General features: G+C 47.6%; 1 protein-coding gene across 5 annotated transcripts in view; it reads right to left on the bottom strand.

Moving 5' to 3' along the window:
- ahdc1 (AT hook, DNA binding motif, containing 1) overlaps nt 1-21,952 on the bottom strand; it is a 296,855-nt gene that overhangs the window by 41,396 nt on the left and 233,507 nt on the right. The gene's annotated exons all lie outside the window — the stretch shown is intronic.

Genomic DNA, 21,952 nt, shown 5'->3' with positions numbered 1-21,952 from the left:
AGCATTGGAATAGGTGTTGGTTTGTGACCTCCTACACTTTATGGAAGTACCTATAAGTTAAAACAAATTAAAAAAAAATAAAAATCAGACTGATTTATTTTAAACTCCCTTAATATGATTTTGCTATTTAAATATGTAAACAAGTTTACACATAAAACATAAAATGTAGATTAATGAGGCATAAAATATTTGAAATCGGAGAAAGAAAAACATTTTGTCAGCTACATTTTAAATAAAGCATTCTGTTGTTCTACTCAATTTAAGGTTTGACTCCTGAAATTAATTTATTTATTGGGGTGTCTGATCAAATATGATGACATTTTAGTTAATATCAGAATAAACCTCTTGTGTTAATTTGATGTGATTAGAGCTTCAATTTGAAAGCTTTAATTTAGTAGAACAATTTTAAATGAATACGTGTCACAAGGTTATCTACCCCAGGCATAGCAATGTTCATTATTCAAATGATTGTATCCATTTTATAGCATGGGTCTATTTTTGATTCTGCCAATAGGGAAGACATATGTCCTTTACTTTTCCAGTTTAGTATAAATTAATACACTCATAAAAATCTGCAACATTCTCCATTGGCAAAGCAGATAATTTGGCCTGACGTTATATTATGTTTATACAAATGCTTTATGCCAATTTAAATTTCTAAAGATCCTAAAATCGGAAAAGTGTGGGACCTACATGAAAGAAACTATTATTGAAGAAACATTACAATTCCTTCCTTTTTCCTTCACTTCAAATTTCCTATACAAAAATGTGGTTATCTTATAAAAGTTCTAATAAGGGGAATTGGAAGATCTTATCTCATACAAGAAAAGGCTTACAGTTAGTCTAAGACTGACAGGAGAAACCAAAAGCCGATTCCCACTTTATTGACGTCTTTTACTCAAAGGTTTTGAGATTGTAAGAGAAATTGTGTACATAAAAATATATGAATTAGGAGAGGAGTAGATCATTCTGCCCCTCGAGCCTGCTCCGCCACCAATCAATGAGGTCATGGCTAATCTGTTTGTGTTTCGAATTTCATCTACCCCTGATAACCTTTGATTTCCATGCCTAACAAGAATCTATCTACCTCCGCCTTAATAATATTCAATAACACTACTTCTACCCCCTTCTGAGGGAGAGAGTTCCAAAGTCCCACAATCCTCAGAGAAAGATATTCTCCTCTTCTCTGACCGAAAAAAGGGTGGCCCCTAATTTTAAAACATTGCCCCCTAGTTTTAGACTCTCCTACAAGAGGAAACATCTATTCCACATCCGCCTTGTTCAGGATCTTATATACTTCAATCAAGTAAACCCTCACTCTTCTAAACTCCAATGGAAACATGCCCAATCTGTCTAATCTTTCCATATAAGAAAACCTGCTCATTGTAGGTATAAATTCAGTAAACCTCCTCTGAACCATTTCCAATGCATTTACATCCTTCCTTAAATAAGGAGACCAAAACCGCGCACAGTTTTTGAGATGCCCCGGATAACTGAAGCATAATACCTTTATGTTCTATCCCTCTTATAATAAAGAATAGCATTCCAGTAGCCACCTTAACTATTTGCTGTACCTGTGTACTAGGTTTTTGTGACCCATGCACCAGAACACGTAGATGCCTCAGCAGCTCAGAATTCAGCAGTAATTCTCCATTTAGGTAACACTCTGCTTTTTTATTCTTCCTGCCAAAGTGAACAACTTCCCATTTTCCCACATCATGCTTCATCTGCCAGATTTTTGCCTAGTCACTCAACCTATCAATATCCATATGCAATCTTCTTATGACCTCTCCACAGCATACTTTCATCTCCTCATTTGAGTCATTGATATAAATTTGAAAATGTTGAGGGCCCAGCACAGACCCCTGCGGGACTCTACTCATCACATCCTGCCAATTGGAAAAAGACCTATTAATGCATACTCTGTTTTCTGCCAGCTACCTAATTTTTGATCCATGCTAATTTGTTACCATCTCCACCATGAACTTTTATTTTCTTTATCAAATGCCTTCTGTAAATCAAAGTACAGCTAATCTACAGGCTCTCCGATATCCACAGCACCAGAGGTGTTATATTTGTTACTTTCCAGGCTGATGGAACTTTTCTAGAATCTAGCAAATTTTGAAAAGATAACACCAACTACATCATCATTAAGATCCTAGGATGAAGTCCATCAGGATCTGGAGACTTGTCACCCAGCAGCTTCATCAGTATTCTCAGTACTGCTTCCCTAGTGATTATAATTTCACCAGGTTCCTCTTGTCTTTCCACCTCTTGATTTACAATAATCACTGGAATGTTGTTTTGTATTCCCTATATTGAAGACAGAAGCAAAATATTTGTTCATTTCATCTGCCATTTCCTTATTATCTATGACTAACACTCTCCAGAGGACCAACACTGACTTTACTTATCCTTCCCTTTTTAAATACCTGTAGAAACTCTTGCTTTCAGGGCAGCACGGAGGCGCAGTGGTTAGCATTGCTGCCTCACGGCGCCGACGTCCCAGGATGGATCCCAGCTCTGGGTCACTGTCTGTGCGGAGTTTGCACATTCTCCCCGTGTTTGCGTGGGTCTTGCCCCCACAACCCAAAGAGGTGCAGGGTAGGTGGATTGGCCACACTAAATTGCCCTTTAATTGGAAAAAATGAATTGACTACTCAAAATTCATATAAAAATAGAAACTCTTGCTATCCATATTTACATTGCCAGCTAGCTTCCACTCATACTCTAATTTCTTTCTCCTGATTAACCTTTTAGTCAATCGCTGCCATTCTTTATATTCTGACCAATCATCTGACCTGCCACATGTCTTTAGTAGTTATATGCTTTGTCCTCAAATATGATGCTTCCCATAACTTCTTTAGTTAGCCACTTGGAATTTTTCTTTAGAGTAGGAATATACTTATTTTGAGTACTCTGAAATGTCTGCCACTGCTTCTCTCTTAATATTTCCCCAGACTAGTATCCCAATTCGCTTCTATGCTTCTGACGCATTTATATCCTTTCTTAAGGAGATCAAAACTGTACACAGTGCTCTTGCTGTAGTCTCACCAGCAGCCTGTACGACTGTAGTAAAACACCCCTACTTTTATATTCCATTCCCCTTGCAATAACAACATTCCATTTGTCTTCCTAATCACTTGCTGTATCTGCATACTGACTTTTCTTGTTTCATGTCCTAGAACACCCAGATCCTTTTGTTCCCTGGAGTACTATAATCTCTCTCCATTTAAATATGCTGTTTTTCTGTTCTTCCTGCTAAAGTGGACAATTTCACATTTTCCCACACTTTACTCCAACTTTCAAATTTTTGCCCACTCACTTAGCCTATCTAAATCCTTGCGTCCTCTTAACAACTTACTTTTCTGCCCAGCTTTGTCTCATCAGGAAACATTTTAAAAATAAATTTAGAGTACCCAATTATCTTTTTCCAATTAAGGGGCAATTTAGCCTGGCCAATCCACCTACCCTGCACATCTTTGGGTTGTGGGGGTGAGACCCACGCAAACACGGGGAGAATGTGCAAACCCCACACGGACAGTGACCCAGAGCCGGGATCGAACCTGGGACCTCGGCGCCATGACGCAGCAGTGCTAACCCACTGCACCACCGTGCTGCCCATCAGCAAACTTAACAACTATACATTTGATCCCTTCATCCAAGTCATTGATGTAAATTATAAATAGTTGAGACCCTCAAACACTGATTGCTGTGGTATTCCACTTGTCATATCTTAACAACTGGCAAATGGGCCACTTATGCCTATTCTCTGATCTCTATTAGCTAACCATGCTCTATCCATGCTAATATGTTACACCCCACACCATGAGTTCTTATTTTGTGTAGTAACCTTTGATATGGCACCTTGTCAAGTGCCTTCTGGAAATCTAAGTACAGCTCAATCCCAGTTTCCCCCTTATTAATGTTGCTTGTTACTTCCTCAAAGAACTCCCAATAATTAGTCAAAATTGATTTTTCTTTCACAAATCCATGTTGACTCTGCCTGATTGCACTGAGATTTTCTAAGAATCCTGCTATAACCTCCTTAATAACAGATTCCAGAATTTTCCCTGTGACAGATGTTAATCTAACTGGCCTGTAGTTTCCTGCTTTTATCCTAATTTGTGACAAATCTGTAAAACTAAATTAACAAATTAAGGGGCCAAATAAAAGGCGGCCTCTTAAAAGGATAATGCATTTTCCTAATTTATGCCTCCCTCCATATTAATCAAGGGTCAATTGGTTTGTTACCAAGCCAATTGACTAATATGATCACACAAGAAAAACAGTTGGACCTCCTCCCACTAACATCGAATCCCCCGTTTCTTGCTGCCTCATTAAACCCACCTCCCCTGTGGTGATGTGCATCAATGTAAATGCATGTAGGCTAGCTAGACACTAGAGGGAGCACAGGAGACATCACACACACACACACACACACACACTCAAACAATGGATCAGTTAGATGGGGCACAACCAATGGACATTCACGATAAACACAGAGGTGACACGACCACAGGGGGGCGTTACACCAACCCATAAAAAAGGACACCACACACATGATCTGCCTCTTTCCAGTGGAGACAGTCAGTTAGTACAGACACAGGGTTGATTCAATATTACACCCACCACGTGGATTGCAGCAACTGGTTAGTCAGTCTGGGTAGCTACAGTAGGATTAGCAATAGTGTTGAACCCGAGTAATAGAAGTGTAAATAGTTTAATAAACGTGTTGAAGTTATCTCCACGTCTGAACCTTCCTTTGTCAAGTGCACCACAAGGAAGCTGCTTATGTTACACCTAGAACGTAACAAATCAACCCCAACACCAACCCTCCCTAATCTGCTAATCCCTCTCTGCCCAGATTTACTTGTCTCTGGGATACATTGAACTTTCTTCTTCCTCTTGTTGCAGTACCAGCAGCACTCTCTAATGTACTGTTGGCACTGCCAGGACTGATGGGGCTGCCAGCCAATTGGATCAGCCAGCAGCTCCCAAAGGTGAGACTTCCTCCTCAATGAGGGGCGAAGTCTCACACTGCTCCTATTTAGCTCACCCATCCGTGATTAATTAAGGAAGTTAAAGATAGTATTAAATTGAAACAAAAAGAGTATAATTCCACAAAGTTGAGTGGCAGATCAGAAGATTGGACAGAATATAAAGGACAGCAAAAAATAACTAAACGATTAATAAGGAGGGAAAAATTAGAGTCCCCCCCCCCCCAATAATATTCTGCCTCAGAAAGTTTGGGAAATTAAAACTAATGCATCTACTATCACAGCAGCCACTGCTTTTACGAAGTTACAATGAAGTTCATCAGGATGTAGGAACTTGTCAGCTTTTAGTTCTAATAATTTTGTCAGCACCCTTTCTCTGGTGATTGGAATAATTTGAGATTCCTCCCTCTCTTTCAACTCCTGATTTACAATTATTTCAGACTTGTTAATTGTATGCTCTGCAGTGAAGGCAGACAAAATAATGTTCGATTTTTTGTTATTAATTATTGGGATGTGGGCGTCGCTGGCTGGGCCAGCATTTATTACCCATCCCTAATTGCCCTTGAACGGAGTAGCTTGCTCGGCCATTTCAGCAAGGGGCAGTTAAGAGTCAACCACATTCATCCTCCATTTCCTTATTTTCCATTATTATTTCCCCATTCTCATTCTCTAGAGGTTCAGTGCTCACTTTGCTTAGTCTTTTCCCCTTTAAATACCTTTAGAAACTCTTACTATATATATTTTATATTCCTTGCTAACTTTCTCTCGTTCTCTTAATTTCTCCCTCCTTATTCTTTGCTGTTCTTCATATTCTGTCCAATCTTCTGGCCTATCACTCAACTTTCTGGAATTATACACTCTTTATTTCAATTTAATACTGCATTTAACTTCCTTAGTTAGCCACGGATGGTGCATCCTTCCCTAGAGTCTTTATTTTTCACTAGAATGCATCTATTCTGAAATAACTTCTTAAATTTCTTCTACTGCATCTCCACTGATGTATCCCTTAACCTAGCTACCTTCATTCAACTCAGGTCGTCAAGAAATCCTTTAAGATATCCCCATTTCCATGAGGACATGGACAGATCTTAAAAACCTTGGACGGGGTTCTCCGTTGGCTGACGCCAAAGTCGCAAAACGTGATTGGGCAGAGAACAGGTTCCAACGCTAAAATCGCAACGGGTGCCAATTTGATGCCAAATCTCAATTCTCCGTCACCTCAACAGTGGCGTCAATGCGGTCCGGAACGCACATACAGTAAACACCGTTTGCATGTCATTAGCGGGCCCGACCCGGTATTCTCCGCAAGTTCCTGATGGCACTGTTCACTTGTGCTTTTAAAAATCGTGAAACCGCTGCCGTGGCTACGGAGGGAGAGAGAGGAGGTACGGAAAGTGTCCAATGTCGCCATAGTTTGCTGACCGTTGTGCCGTTGGCCGGGGAGCTTCTGCGAGGACCGGGAGGAGTAGCGGGGGGTGCCAGGAGGCGGGCTGTCGGGTGAGGGTGGATGGGCATGGAACATCATTGCCACAGCCGGCAAAGCAGCCATGCAGCTGCACACGTCGCTAACAGCCCACTGTGAACTTAGGGACACAGGTCGTATAGGTGTGCTCCCTGGCCAACCCCCTAGGTGCCCTTTAGCTTCAGCCGACACATCAGCTGTATGGGCACGCTCCAGCACAACCAGTGCCATCTTGTTAGCTGGGATGAGTGTATGTGGGGATTGCAATGTGTATATGTGGCTGCAGCTTGTCAGCCTCCCGAGTGTCAATCACGGACCCGGTGAATCCCGCACCGTTTCTCGTTGGAATCGATTGTGTTCCACATGGCGCCAGAGCTAGCCCCTCCACAGTTGCTGAATCAATCCAGTTTGTTGCCAGTTTTGCTGTCGTGAAAGTCCATGGATTCTGCATCGGTGTCATCATTTAGTTTCAGATACAGAGAATCCCGCCCCTAATGTCTTTTATCTTCAGGACTTAGACAGCCATCACTTGTTGGACCCATCAATCTATCACTTATCTAAGCATTACTCAAAGAAAATGGGGATAGATTTGCTATTTGCCTGAAAGGGCAATTCTCAGAAGCAGCAACTGGAGGAGAAATAATATACCAGAATACTTGTATTTACTTGCTTTTCACCCCTTCATGTTTTTTATATTCCTTTACTTGTGTGTGTTTTGGAACCGGTCTTAACTTCTTTCCCATCAAGTCTCTGTACCTTTTTTTTTAATAGACAATTTTATTGAGGTATTTTTGGTACATAAAACAATGACATTGTATAGTACTGTACAGAAAGAAAAGCAAATAACGCATAGTGCAAACCACGACTCCATTCTCGCAAGGACCTGCCTAAAACACTCCCTACTCTACTCTACTCTAGCCCCCCCACCCTGCTGACGATTAATGTTCCGCGAAGAAGTCAATGAATGGCTGCCACCTCCGGGCGAACCCTGATAGTGAAGCTCTCAAGGCGAACTTAACTTTCTCTAGACTGAGAAAGCTCGCCATGTCCGATAGCCATACTTCGGGGGCTTTGAATCCCTCTATGCCAACAGTATTCGTCGCCGGGCTACCAGGGAAGCAAAGGCCAAGACGTCGGTCTCCTTCTCCTCCTGGACTCCCGGGTCCTCCGACACCCCAAAGATTGCCACCTCAGGGCTCATTACCACCCCAGTTTTCAAAACCCGGGAATGATGTCCGCGAATCCCTGCCAGTACCCCCTGAGATTAGGGCACGACCAGAACATGTGCACGTGATTAGCCGGCCCACCGACGCATCTGGCACACTTGTCCTCCAGCCCGAAGAATTTACTTATCCAGGCCACCGTCATGTGGGCCCGGTGCACGACCTTAAACTGGATCAGACTGAGCCTGGCGCACGTTGCGTCCTGTTTACTCTGCCCAGAGCTTCTGCCCAAATATCATCCTGCATCTTCTCCCCCCCCCCCCCTCGAGCTCCTCTTCCCACTTAAGCTTCAGGTCCTCAGTCTGTGTATCCTCTGCTCCCATTAGTTCTTTCTAAATATCTGAGACTCAGAATTTCCATGATACCGTTCATACCGCCATTGGGTCCGATACGTATAATAGCAGGTCATCCGTGTATAACGAGACTCTATGTTCCACTCCCCCCCGGACCAGCCCTTTCCAGTCCCTTGAAGCTCTCTGAGCAATTGCCAGCGGCTCTACGACCAGCGCAAACAGCAGTGGGCAACCCTGTCTTGTCCCCCGGTACAGTCTGAAGTAATCTGATGTTGTCCTGTTCATCCTTACACTAGCCTCTGGGGCCTGATAGAACAGCCTAACCCAGTCAATGAACCCCTCCCCGAACCAAAACCGTCCCAGCACCTCCCGCAGATAATCCCACTCGACCCGGTCAAAAGCCTTTTCCGCATTCATAGCTACCACTATCTCTGCTTCCCTGCTCTCCGGGGGCATCATAATCACATAAAGCAGCCTTCTAAGATTGGCCGCCAGTTGCCTACCCTTTACGAACCCGGTTTGGTCCTCCGCAATTACGTCTGGTACACGGTCCTCAATTCTGTTCGCCAAGATCTTGGCCAGAAACCTAGCGTCTGCGTTGATCAAAGAGATTGGCCTGTAAGACCCACAAGTCTCCGGGTCTTTATCCCGTTTCAGAATAAGCGAAATAGTGGCCTGTGACATCGTCGGGGGGTAGGACCCTTCTGTCTCTTCCCTCGTTAAAGACCCTGACCAGCACCGGCCCCACTATCTCAGCAAACTTTTTGTAAAACTCCACCGGATACCCATCCGGCCCCAGGGCTTTACTCGACTGCATGACCTTCAGGCCCCCCAATACCTCTTCGATCCTAACCAGGGCCCACAGTCCGTCTACCAACCCCCTACCCACTCTTGGGAAGGTCAGTCCGTCCAGGAATCGCCTCAGCCCCTCCGGTCCCCTGGGGGGTTCCGAAGTGTACAACTTACTATAAAAGTCCCGAAACACCTTGTTCAGCCCTGCCGGGTCACCCACCGGATTTCCCTCCCCATCTGCTGTCCTTCCTATCTCCCTAGCCGCTTCTCTCTTCCTTAGTTGTTTCGCGAGCATTCTGCTGGCCTTCTCTCCATGCTCATATATCGCACCTTTTGCCTCTTAAGCTGCTCTACAGCCTTGCCTGTAGTCAGCACCCCGAACACGGCCTGCAGCCTCTGTCGTTTCCTAGTTCCTAGAGTAACTCTGGCCTCGGGGACACCGCGTAGCTCCTGTCCATCCGTAAAATTTCCTTAACCAGTCGGTCCGTTTCTGCCCTATCTGTCCTGTCCCTATGAGCCCGGATTGAGATCAGCTCCCCTCTCACTACTGCCTTCACTGTCTCCTAGAGCACTGCTGCTGAGACTTCTCTGGTAACATTTACCTGCAGATAATTCTGCATGCATTTCCTGAGTCTCTCACACACCGCCTCATCCGCTAGAAATCCAACTTCCAACCTCCATTGTGGGCGCTGACAGCTATCCTTACAAATCTGTAGATCTACCCAGTGCGGAGCATGGTCCGATATGGTAATTGACGAATATTCTGCCCCCACCATCCCGGCCAGCAAGTCCCTACTCATGACAAAGAAATCAATTTGGGAATACACCTTGTGGATGTGGGAGTAGTACGAAAACTCACTCGCCAACGGACGGCTAAATCTCCACGGATCAGCTCCCCCCATTTGCTCCATGAAACCTCTCAGGTCCTTTGCCATCGCTGGGAACCTGCCCGTTTTTGAACACGACCGGGTCCAGGACTGTGTTAAAGTCCCCACCCATAATCAGTTTGCGCGAGTCCAAGTCGGGGATCTTCCCTAGCAACCTCCTGATAAAATCCACATCGTCCCAATTAGGGGCATACACACTAACCAAGACTACTCTCACCCCTTTGAGCTTACCCCTAACCATAACAAATCTGCCGCCCCCATCCGCAACTGTACCCTCCGTCTCATATTGGACCCTTTTATTAATCAGGATCGCAACCCCCCTAGTCTTAGTGTCGAGCCCCGAATGAAAGACCTGACTAACCCAGCCCTTCCTTAACCTAACCTGGTCTGCCACTTTCAGGTGCGTCTCCTGCAGCATGACTACGTCTGCCTTCAGAACCCGCAAATGCGCGAACACACGCACCCTCTTCACTGGCCCGTTTAACCCTCTAACATTCCAGGTGATTAGCCTGGTTGGAGGGCACTTCGTCCCACCCCCTCCTTTGCCGATCAGCCATCCCATTTCCTTGGCCAGCCCCCCAGCCATGTGTTGCGCTTCCTCTGGCCCGCCTCCTGGCTGGCTCCACCCATGACCACTGTCGCCATGTCCAATTTCCATTCTCGTCAACAGATCAACTACCCCCCCCCCCCCGCCCGTCCCCCGCAGCAACACCATCCTACTACCTAACCCCTGCTCTGATCTAACTATATGAACACCCCCCCCACCTGGCTTCCGTTGACTAGCCCACCCAGCTAGCCTGGTTCCCAGCTTCGGCCCCAGTGCGTCTCTCACCCATTGTTCCCTGGCTCCCCTCTCCCCCGGCCTATCCATACCACTTCCCCAAACCAGCCCTGCTTAAACACATACTCTATATAAGTCAGAGACATCGCCAACAATAGTGCAATTTAAATCAAACAAATAGAGATAAGAAGTACCAGGCACTCTCAGCCCTTCCCCTCCACACATAGAAAAAGATTGCAAAAAATTCCCCCCAAACCCCCATCATAACCTTAATTAACAATTTTCTTTTTTATTTCCCCCCTACCAAAACTCCAAACAAGAAACCTAAAAAGGAAACATTATGGGAAACCACGAAAAAGAAGAAAAACACATCGCAACCAAAATACATCAACCTAAAAAGGTCGAAAAAACGAAAAGAACGGACCCAAACATGCAGGCATCTCTCAAAGTGAGGGAGAAACAAAATAGACTTAAAAGTTCTACCATGAGTCCAAGAGTCCTCAGCTCAGGGCCAGCCCTTGCTTCTTAACAAGGTCCATCGCCTCCTCGGGTTCCTCGAAATAGTGGTGCTGACTCTCATCCGTAACCCACAGTCGCGCCAGAAAAAGCAGCCCGAATTTCACCTTGTTCTTATACAAAATCTCCTTCACCTGCCTGTAGCCTCCCCTCCTCCTGGCCACCTCAGTGCTCAGGTCTTGGGAAACACGCAGGGTGTTATTGTCCCAGGTACAGTTTTGTGTGCTCTTGGCCCATTGCAGAACCCGCTCCTTGTCCAGGTACCTGTGGAACCGGACCACCATCGCTCGTGCGGGACCCCCTCGTCGCGGCTGCCTCACCTGCACTCTGTGTGCCCTGTCCACCACCGGCGGGCGAGGGAACATCTCGTTCCCCAGCAGCTTCTGAAACATAGCCTCCACATACGCGGCAGCATCCAGCCCCTCAGCCACTTCCGGCAGGCCAACGATTCTTACATTCTGCCGGCGAGATCTGTTGTCCAGGTTCTCCAGCCTTTCCAGGAGCATTTTTTGCCGATCCCTCAACCTCCGAATCTCCACGTCCGCCACCGTTTGAAAGTTGGCCTGCTCCTCCACCTTCTTCTCCAGCTCCTGGAGCTTCCCAGCCTGATCATCCAGGCTTTTTTTTCCAATCGGTCCATCGACTTCTGGAGTGGCTCCAAATTATCGCGCTTCAGAGCTAAAAAGCCCTCCTGCATGGCCTGTAGCAGCTGCTCCGTTGTAGGCTGGGCTGTCGGCGCCTTGCTCTGGACATCGGCCATATTGGTCTCTCGCACAGCCTCCACCTTGCCCTTGTTTGACCACTTCTTCTGCTGTTTACGGTCCCTCCGTCTTCTTAAGTCCATACAAGGTGGTGGGCCGGGGAGGGGGCCTGTATGGGTTCAGTGCCTGAGTACTATTGCTTTCCAGTTCCGCGCTCAAAAGTGCAAAAAAGTCGGGGGAAAAGGTCCAAACATCCGACCGAAACGGGAGCCACCAAATGTGCGACCTACTCACTCATAGCCGCGGCCGGAAGTCCCCATAGCCGCCACCGGAAGTCCCAAGTCTGTGTACCTTTAATCTAATGTCTCTCTAGCTAGCCATTGAGAAAAAGCTGTGGACTTTCAGAAACTCAATTAGTTTCTTGAAGGGCAAAGAAACTTTGAAATCAGTTAGTAACAAAATAAGGTGAAATGAAGTGCACAGGAACTGAGAAAGGGAAGAGACAGCCAAAATGATTCCAATTCAATATGGCACACAACAGTGTGTTTTAAATGAACACAGATTTTGCGGGGAATAGAGGAAATGGCTAACATAAATCCTGAGTTGGTATGTTGATCACAAGAGCGTATTTGAAGTTTACCACACATCCTTGCAATCAGGGGACACACTGCCCTTCACTCGCTGTTAGAAATACTTTTTCTTTACTTACCCTGATCCTAAGTTCAGTAGGACCAGTGTGCCAATATTTCCCATGTCTGCATTCCAGCCCAGCCAACCTTTTGTACTTAAGATTTCCAACATCACATTATCTTGATTTACCTGGCTGCCTCAATCCTTTTCCAAAAAGGAACAACATCTGTGGAAAATTTTATAGAATGGATCTAATTGGGTGATATAGAACTATCAGAAATATCCTAATGCCAGTAATCCAATCTTTAAAGAGAACAACCAGGACTAGATAAGAAATGTGGACTGAAGCATAATTCTTCTGGAAGCTTTTCTCAATCTGGGTTCCTAAACATGTCAAATACTGTGAATATACTGGGCTCAATCTGCCTGCCGCATTGAGCTAGAGCGAGGGATTGGCTAGTAGAAGCCTCCCGCAGGTTTCCCGGCAGCCTTTACGCCTCACGAGATCTACCCAGTCTTGCGAGGCATCGGAATCAAAATCTTGACCAAAATGGGCACCCGGGGGTCTCGTAGGCCTTCAGAGGTCCCTGGGTGGTCAGGGATAGTCCAGGGTGCCCCCCTCCCCGGCCCTCCTTCTTGAATACAAGCACTTTGGCACTGGCCGGCTGGCACTTTAAGCACTGCCAAGGGGTCCAGATGGCACTGTCAAGCCGGCAGTGCAGGGGGTGGCAGTGCCATCAGGATCGGAGGGGTCCATTCCCATGAAAGTAGGGTGGAGGGGGGTGTGAAGGGTGCAAGGCAGGTGAGAAGGGGCTTCTGGGAGGTTGGGGGATGACTGGTAGGGGTCCTGGAAGGGGGGTGCCTGTAGGGGATGTTGAATTTGCTTAAGAGGATAGGCCCCAGATACCCCTTAGCGGGGTGTCCTTACTTTTGGGGGGGGGGGGGGGGAATGCCTATGTGTGCGGGGGGGTGACATTGCCCATGGGTGGGAGGTGTGGGGCACCCACAAGCTCACTTTGAGATCTGGGCATCCTTTCAAAACGGCAGCCAAATATCGGAGTTCAGCTCCCAAGTGATTAAAAAAATTCTAAGGGCGCGATCCAACGGCCACGCTGCACCCGAAACATGGTGCTCAATGCGCTCGCTAAGGGACTTTGTTCCTTTTTGGGAGAATCGCAGCCTAAGTGTGGGCTAAAGCAGTGAGAAACTCCCCAGGGCATAAAAAAGTGACTAAGTGTCGTTAGATAGAGGTGGGAAACACGCCGGCAGGAAACTCCCAGCAATACCCACCACAAATGACACTTCAAAACTTTTCCGCTAGATCGTGCCCACTAACTAACTAACTAACTCGAGCATCTCAGGGGACCAAAAATGGGAGGTATGTCAAAACAAATTGTTCGATACGGAATATGCAAGACCGCCTTTCCATTACTCATAGAAGGTCAGCCCTGAAATGTAATACTTTGTACTGGTACATTACTTCAACTCATGTGACACTCCAATTATCTGAGGAAATCTGTGTTGGAAAACCAAAACCATCGTTTCACTCCTCATTTTTAACCATTTGGTTACGTCCCTTATGACGGAAAGCGGGAAAATGAGCTGCTCCAGGGAGCTATTAACAAACATTAGGAGAAGAATGACACTATAATCTATTTCATTTCCCCGCATTTCCTGCGCATAGTGTGATTTCTCAGGTTTTTTTAACATTAGAGGCTATAACAAGAGGATTAGAAGTGCGGAGCAAAGTCATTTCTATCTTTTTAATCATAAGTGTAAATGATACCTATTTCAGGAAATGCTGAAATCCTTGTGGGATTCTCCGAGCCTCCGCGCCACAATCCGCTCGGCGCGGGGGCAGAGAATGGGCGTCAGACCCGCAATCGGGTCCGACGCCGCTCTCGCGATTCTCCAGGGACCGGAGATTCACCGCCAATCGCGCGCGCGCAGTCTTCGCGGCGTCAGTTGGGGGCCATTGAAAGTGGCCCCCGAGGCGATTCTCCACCGACAACTGGCCGAGTTTCCGCCACCGTGGTTCACTCATGGTTCCACCCAGCGGGAGCTTGGAGTGGCGGCTACAGGGGGATTAGTCTCTGGGGAGGGGAGGGGGTGGGCTCCATGACGGCCAGAATCGCGATCGGGGGCCACTGATTTGTGGGGGGGGGCCTATATTGTCGGGGCAGGCCCGCTGTGTTGGTCCGCCTTGTTACACAGGGCCGGCGCCGCATGCGCGGACCCGCGACCGCACGTGCAGTGCCCCGTATCGGCAGCCGGAGCTGCGAGGAGCACTCCGGGGTCCTGCTAGCCCCCTTCAAAATGGAAAACCACTCGGGACTTTCTCCAGGAAAGTCCAGAGTGATTTGCGCCTGTTTTCTTGCGGGCGTGGGGTCAGAGCCCCATTATCAGAGAATTCCTCCCCATATACGAGTTTCACTGCAGCATCTGTAGACGATACCAGGTTAAAAACATAGTGCTGGCTGGTCCAAATCATTACATGTTAAATCTGGGTTGGATGCAAGCCCAGACATCAGAATTGTAAGGATACGATGCTAACTCATTGTCAGTCTTTCTCCAGCATATTAATGTTCTTATCTATATATACATATCAAAGATTATTTATACCTATTTTCCAGAATTATTTCAAGGAGGATGGCCGAGTGAAAATAAACTATACAAAATAATGTAATTATGAGACATTTTGGTACTGAATAGAGATAATGGAGAGCAAAACTTTAACTGGCTGTGATTCACTTCTGGTAGAAAACCATGATGTGGATTAGAATTAATCACCTACCCCCTTCAACTTTGTTAGGTTTATTGTAGGTGGACTTAAGTGCCTCAGAATGGACTTTCTGCTCTGAGGAACATCTCTGAATGAACAAGTTATGTTTTTTGCTGTGATCCAAATGGCTAATCTTCCTCATCTAGTAGGTCTGGTTTTGTAGACAAGAGCTTTGGCAAATACTCAAGCGTTGTACTGGGTTAGCTTCTCTGAATCCTCATAACCCATTCCAAACTTAACTGTTGTAAAATAAATATAATTCACCACAGCACTGTTATGCAATTAAAGAATTAAAGTTAGGTGATTAAGCAGGTTCAGTACTGATGCTGAAGATGCTGACAAGGTATTCACTGTGATCTTGAACATCTATTTCTTTCTATTCTATAAACTATATTGTGCAAGTCAACAGTGGAAGACTGCACAAGTCTAACTTAGGACATTGAATTTCCTACTTGGTCAATGAATAAAAGCAGCAAGGATCTCAGACAGCTTTATATTTTCTCAAAATGTTTTCTTTGCATGGGGAGGACTGGTAGGGAGAGGAAGGTGTCCTTGAGTGACTTTCAGCAGATCCTTCTTGGGACTTGGAATCGGATGGGCAAAGCACAGTTATCTACAGCAATATCAATCATAGATACAATATCTCCTACCAAGAATTGTGGTCAAATCAATAATGGCTGTTGTGACTTAACTTTCAAGTCTTTTATTTGACCCAAATTGACATTTCTGTACTGAGGATGCAGAAGCTGATCAGTGTGTGAAGAAAAACTCCAATTTCCATTAACATTCATTGAGCTGCTTTATCTCATGGAGTTGATAGATGAATTTAGTTCTACCAAACCAAACAGAGGTTTTGTTGTAGAATTTAAACCAAAAGTGCAAACAAATGCCCATAATGCTAATATATAATTCATACATAATCCCTACAGTGCAGAAGGCAGCTATTAGTCCCATCTAGTTTGTATCCTCGCCAGGCCCGATCCCCATCCCGGTCCCCGTAACCCTAACTAACGTTTGGATAATAAGGGGCAATTTAGCATGGCCAATTCACCGAATCTGCACATCTTTAGACTGCAGGAGAAAACCGGTGAACCCGGATTTTGAGGGCCACGAAGAAACCAGCACGAGTTAAGGATACAAAGTAATAACATTTATTTACAATAACTTTTATATGCAGCAACTTCCCTTGCTGCACACTCCTTCCTGCTGGTTCCTAAACTGGCCAGCTTTATTTATACTAGGAGTTTACTAATGGTTTCTCCGCCCCCCTCATTGGGGAAGCTCATACTCCCACAGGATTGTGGGATTGTCATTAGTCCTCAGCCAATGGTAAGTAGGCAGGTTATAACATCCCTCCCCCCCAAAGTCCAAGGAATCCACCGAAGACCCTGGCGAAGGAGGGTGTCGGACTCGTTTTGCCGCAGGCCGGACACCATTTGCACGCGGCGCTGGATCAGGAGGCGTGTAACGAGACGGAGACCGGCGCTTCCGTGATGAACGGCGCAACAGTTGTACATCCATGGCCCGTGGACCCGAGGATTCCCCCTCTGATGCATCCCGTGTCTCCATCTCGGAGTCAGGGTCTGCTGCCTCCGTCATGTCAGCGTCTCTATCTCCATTCGATTCTGTAATGACCTGCGCAGGCTTCGAGTGAGGCACCAGTGGAAGATTGTGAGGACTACCTTCCCTTGTTTCTGGTCTCAGCGGCTGTAGAAATGAGCTCCGGGGGCGGGGAATCTTTTGAAGGGATAGTCTTCTGGGCCGAACGTGGTCTACATGTTTGCGCTGGAGACGACCCTGGGCTTGCACCTGTTAAGATATAGGGCCCGTTTGGCGAAAGATTACACCAGGAACCCACTGGGCACCACCAGCAAAATTCCGAACGAACACTGGGTCACCGGGCGCAACTGCCGAATCGGCCGATGCCGAGAAAATCCCTGTCCCTGCCGTTCTTGTGTGCGGCGTACTTTTGCGCCAATGTCCGGGAAAACCATACTAAGGCGGGTGCGAAGTCTCCGGCCCATTAGGAGTTCTGCGGGAGCTACCCCAGTCACTGCATGGGGGGTGGTCCTATACGTAAACAAAAAGCGAGCCAGTCTCGTGTCCATTGATCCGGAAGACTGCTTCTTTCGGCCTCTTTTGAATGTCTGCACTGGGTCTGCCAACCCATTTGAAGCTGGGTGGTAAGGGGCAGTGCGGATATGGCGTATGCCGTTCATCATCGTGAACCTCGCAAACTCCTCACTCGTGAATGGAGTGCCGTTATCCGTGACCAGCACCTCGGGGAGGCGATGCGTATTAAACGACAAACGCATCTTTTAAATTGTTGCGCAGGACGTTGTCCCCTGCATCTTATGCACCTCTAGCCATTTAGACTGGGCGTCAATTAATAGAAGGAACATGGATCCTTGAAAAGGGCCTGCAAAATCTGCATGCAAGCGTGCCCAAGGCCGCCCTGGCCATTCCCAGTGATGTAGGGGCGCGGCCGGCGGAAGCTTCTGATGCTCCTGGCAAATGGAGCAGTTTTGGGCCACCTTCTCAATGTCGGTGTCGAGGCCTGGCCACCAGACATAACTCCGGGCCAACATTTTCATTTTGGTCACACCTGGATGCCCATTGTGCAAGTCTGTTAGTATCAGCTCCTGGCCTTTTTCCGGGACAATCACACGCGTCCCCCACAAGAGGATGCCGTCTTCCACACTGAATTCTGACAGCTTGGAGGAAAATGCCCGCAACTCGCCTGGGAGCTGTCTATGCTGCCCACCATACGTGACTATGTGCCGAACCTTTGACAGGACTGGCTCCGTCTGGGTCCACTCACGGATCTGTGATGCCGTGACAGGCAAGGTGTCCATAAAATTTAGGGTTGCAACCACCTCACCGGTCGTGGGGGTCGACATGGGGCCGGTCGATAAAGGCAATCGGCTCAGTGCGTTGGCATTTGCTATCTGCGTACCTGGTTTGTGCTCCAGAGAATACTCGTATGCAGCAAGCAACAAAGCCCAGCGCTGGATCCGTGCGGAAGCAATGGGCGGTATTGGCTTATCCTCTCTGAAAAGTCCCAGCAGAGGCTTATGATCAGTCACGATAGTGAAATGGCGGCCATACACGTACTGGTGGAAGCGTTTCACCGCAAAAACCACTGCCAGGCCCTCCTTCTCGATCTGCACGTACTTTTTCTCCACTGCAGTCAATGTGCAGGAGGCGAAAGCTATCGGTCGCTCGGCCCCGTTCTCCATCTTGTGGGACAGGACGGCCCCAATACCATACGGGAATGCATCACATGTGACGAGCAAAGGCTTTCCAGGATCATAGTGGGTTAGTAACCCAGACGACGACAATTGTTGCTTTACCCGCCGGAAAGCGATTTCTTGCGGCTGACCCCAAACCCAGGTGTGATTTTTCTTTAGCAGAAGGTGCAAAGGGGCCAGCGTAGTTGCCAGATTGGGGGAGGAACTTCCCGTAATAGTTTACGAGACCGAGAAAAGACGGAAGATGCAAAGTGTCAGTCGGGGCGGGGGCCTGTTGAATTGCACGCACCTTCTCTGCGACGGGGTGCAGACCTTCGCGGTCCACCCGATAACCTAGGTAGACTACTTCCTTTGCCTGAAATACGCACTTTGTGCGACGTAAACGGTCTCCAGCCTCCGAAAGGCATCTAAGGACAGCCTCCAGATTTTCCAAATGTTCCTGCTCCGACGTCCCTGTAATCAAAACGTCATCTAAGTAGACAGCAACACGTGGTAAACCTCTCAAAATGCCCTCCATAACACATTGAAAAATTGCGTAGACAGAGGATACTCCAAAGGGCAACCATGTATATTCATACAGGCCCCGGTGTGACTTAATCGTTACATATGGTCGGGAGGCAGGGTCAAGCTCCAACTGCAGGTAGGCGTGACTCATATCTAATTTTGTGAACGAGAGTCCACCTGCAAGCTTCGCGTAGAGATCCTCTATGCGAGGCATTGGATATCGGTCGAGTCGGGAAGCCGTATTCACTGTAAGTTTATAGTCGCCACACAAGCGAACTGTGGCATCTGGCTTAATTACAGGTACAATTGGTGCTGCCCAGTCAGCAAAACGGACATGATGTGGAGATGCCGGCGTTGGACTGGGGTGAGCACAGTACGAAGTCTTACAACACCAGGTTAAAGTCCAACAGGTTTGTTTCGATGTCACTAGCTTTCGGAGCGCTGCTCCTTCCTCAGCTGAATGAAGCGTGATACATTGGCGAGACCATGCAGACGCTGCGACAACGAATGAACGGACATCGCGCAACAATCACCAGGCAGGAATGTTCCCTTCCAGTCGGGGAACACTTCAGCAGTCAAGGGCATTCAGCCTCTGATCTCCGGGTAAGCGTTCTCCAAGGCGGCCTTCAGGACCCGCGACAATGCAGAATCGCCGAGCAGAAACTTATAGCCAAGTTCCGCACACATGAGTGCGGCCTCAACCGGGACCTGGGATTCATGTCACATTACATTCATCCCCCACCATTTGGCCTGCAAAATCCTACCAACTGTCCTGGCTTGATACAATTCACACCTCTTTAACCTGGGGTTACCCCATCTCTGGATCTGTAAAGATTTAATCACCTGCTAATGCTCGCATTCCGAGCATTGTTTGGCATCTTTGAATTTGTCTATATATGTGTTTCTGGAACAGACCTCTTCATTCACCTGAGGAAGGAGCAGCGCTCCGAAAGCTAGTGACATCGAAACAAACCTGTTGGACTTTAACCTGGTGTTGTAAGACTTCGTACTGAGCAAAACGGACAGGCCTGATAATACCCAAACTCTCCAAACGAGTGAGCTCCCCTTCTACCTTCTCGAGCAAGGCGTAAGGCACCGGGCGTGCCCGGAAATAGCGCGGCGTGTCTCCTGGTTCGACTTGGATACGGGCTACGGCCCCTTTTATTTTCCCCAAACCAGGCTGGAATACATCTGGGTATCGTCCCAGCACATCAGTCAACCCTTCAGAAACCGTTTGGAGGATGTGCTGCCATTGCAACCGCAAATGGCGCAACCAGTCCCGACCCAACAGGCTGGGCCCATGGCCGCGCACCACGATAAGTGGGAAACGCCCCTCCTGGCGTCCATAAACAACAGGGGTCATTGTAGTTCCTGCAATGTCCAGTGGTTCCCCCGTGTAGGTGGCCAACCTGGCCTGTGAGTCGGTAATGTAAGGGTCTGTATACCCTGCTTGATGCGTTCGAATGTCCTCTAGGCGATCACGGAGACCGCTGCGCCAGTGTCCAACTCCATCTCAAGCGGGTGGCCATTGACCCGTACTGTCACCTTAATGGGGGCCACACGGGGAGCTGCCACACAATGCAACTGCAGGCAGTCGTCCTCCGTCTCCACGTCCTCAGGAGTAGTCGCCGCAGGTTCATCCACATGGAAGGTACGGCGCCTGGGCTGGTCCCAGTTTTGGTCGGAACGACGGCGCCTCTGGCGCCCGCAGGACCGCTGTCCGCAACGGGGTCGGCGCCTACAAGTCTGACACGGACATGGCTCCTCATCCATTGGTTCTGGAGAAGGCTCCCTTCGGGGAGGAATGTCCGACGGCCACTGGCGTCGGTCCGGACGTTGCCTCGCCCAAGGTACCGCAGGAGTGCGGGGGGACGTTTTTGGACGGAAGGGGTTGCGCCCCAAGGCATGCACCCCAAGGCATGCACTTCCATTCCCTGTAGCTCCTGCACTCCTCGTCCTACGCTCTCTCGGGATAATACTATTTGAATGGCCTGTTGAAAAGTCAATGTTGGCTCAGCTAACAACTTTCTCTGGGTGGCCGCATTGTTAATACCGCAAACCAAACGGTCGCGTAACATTTCTGACAAGGTCTCACCATAGTCACAGTACTCCGCAAACCTGCGTAGCCTGGATAGAAAATCGGCAAGGGATTCTCCAGGGGTCCTCTCAGCGGTATTAAACCGGTAACGCTGGACGATCGTGGACGGGGTTCGGTTAAAATGTTGCCCCACTATATTCACAAGTTCATCAAACGTTTTGGTGTCCGGCGCAGCTGGGTACGTAAGGCTCCTAATCACCCCAAACGTATGCAGGCCACAGGCGGTGAGCAATATGACCACCTGGCGCTCGTTTTCGGTGATATTGTTTGCCCGGAAATAGTAACGCATCCGTTGTGTGTACTGGTTCCAGCTTTCCAGCGCAGCATCAAAAACATCCAAACGTCCGTACAGAGGCATGGTATACTAGAAAACAACTTCCAACCTGTATCCAACAAAAGTCCAGGGAGGAGGCTTCAGCAGTGTAGACAGCTATTCACTTTAACCTTCGTCGCCAGTTTTGTGAGGGCCACGAAGAATCCAGCACGAGTTTTAAGGATACAAAGTAATAACATTTATTTACAATAACATATATATATATATATACACAACAGCAGCAGCAACTTCCCTTGCTGCACACTCCTTCCTGCTGGTTCCTAAACTGGCCAGCTTTATTTATACTAGGAGTTTACTAATGGTTTCTCCACTCCCCTCATTGGGGAAGCTCATACTCCCACAGGATTGTGGGATTGTCATTAGTCCTCAGCCAATGGTAAGTAGGCAGGTTATAACACCGGAGGAAGCCCACGCAGACAGAGGAAGAATGTGCAAACGCCACAGACAGTTATCTGTGGTCGGAATCGAACCCAGGTCCCTGGTGCTGGGAGGGCACCAGTTATTCGGAACACTGTAATCTTTCTTTTTTTTTTTTTAAATAAATTTAGCGCACCCAATCATTTTGTTTTTCCAATTAAGGGACAATTTAGCCTGGCCAATCCATCTAACCTGCACATCTTTGGGTTGTGGGGGACACGGGGAGAATGTGCAAACTCCACACGGACAGTGATCCAGAACCGGGATCGAACCCGGGTCCT

Source organism: Scyliorhinus torazame, chromosome 1, assembly GCF_047496885.1.
Source record: "Scyliorhinus torazame isolate Kashiwa2021f chromosome 1, sScyTor2.1, whole genome shotgun sequence".
In the NCBI taxonomy this organism is placed as follows: Eukaryota; Metazoa; Chordata; class Chondrichthyes; order Carcharhiniformes; family Scyliorhinidae; genus Scyliorhinus; species Scyliorhinus torazame.
This window is presented reverse-complemented; position numbering and strand designations above follow the sequence as displayed.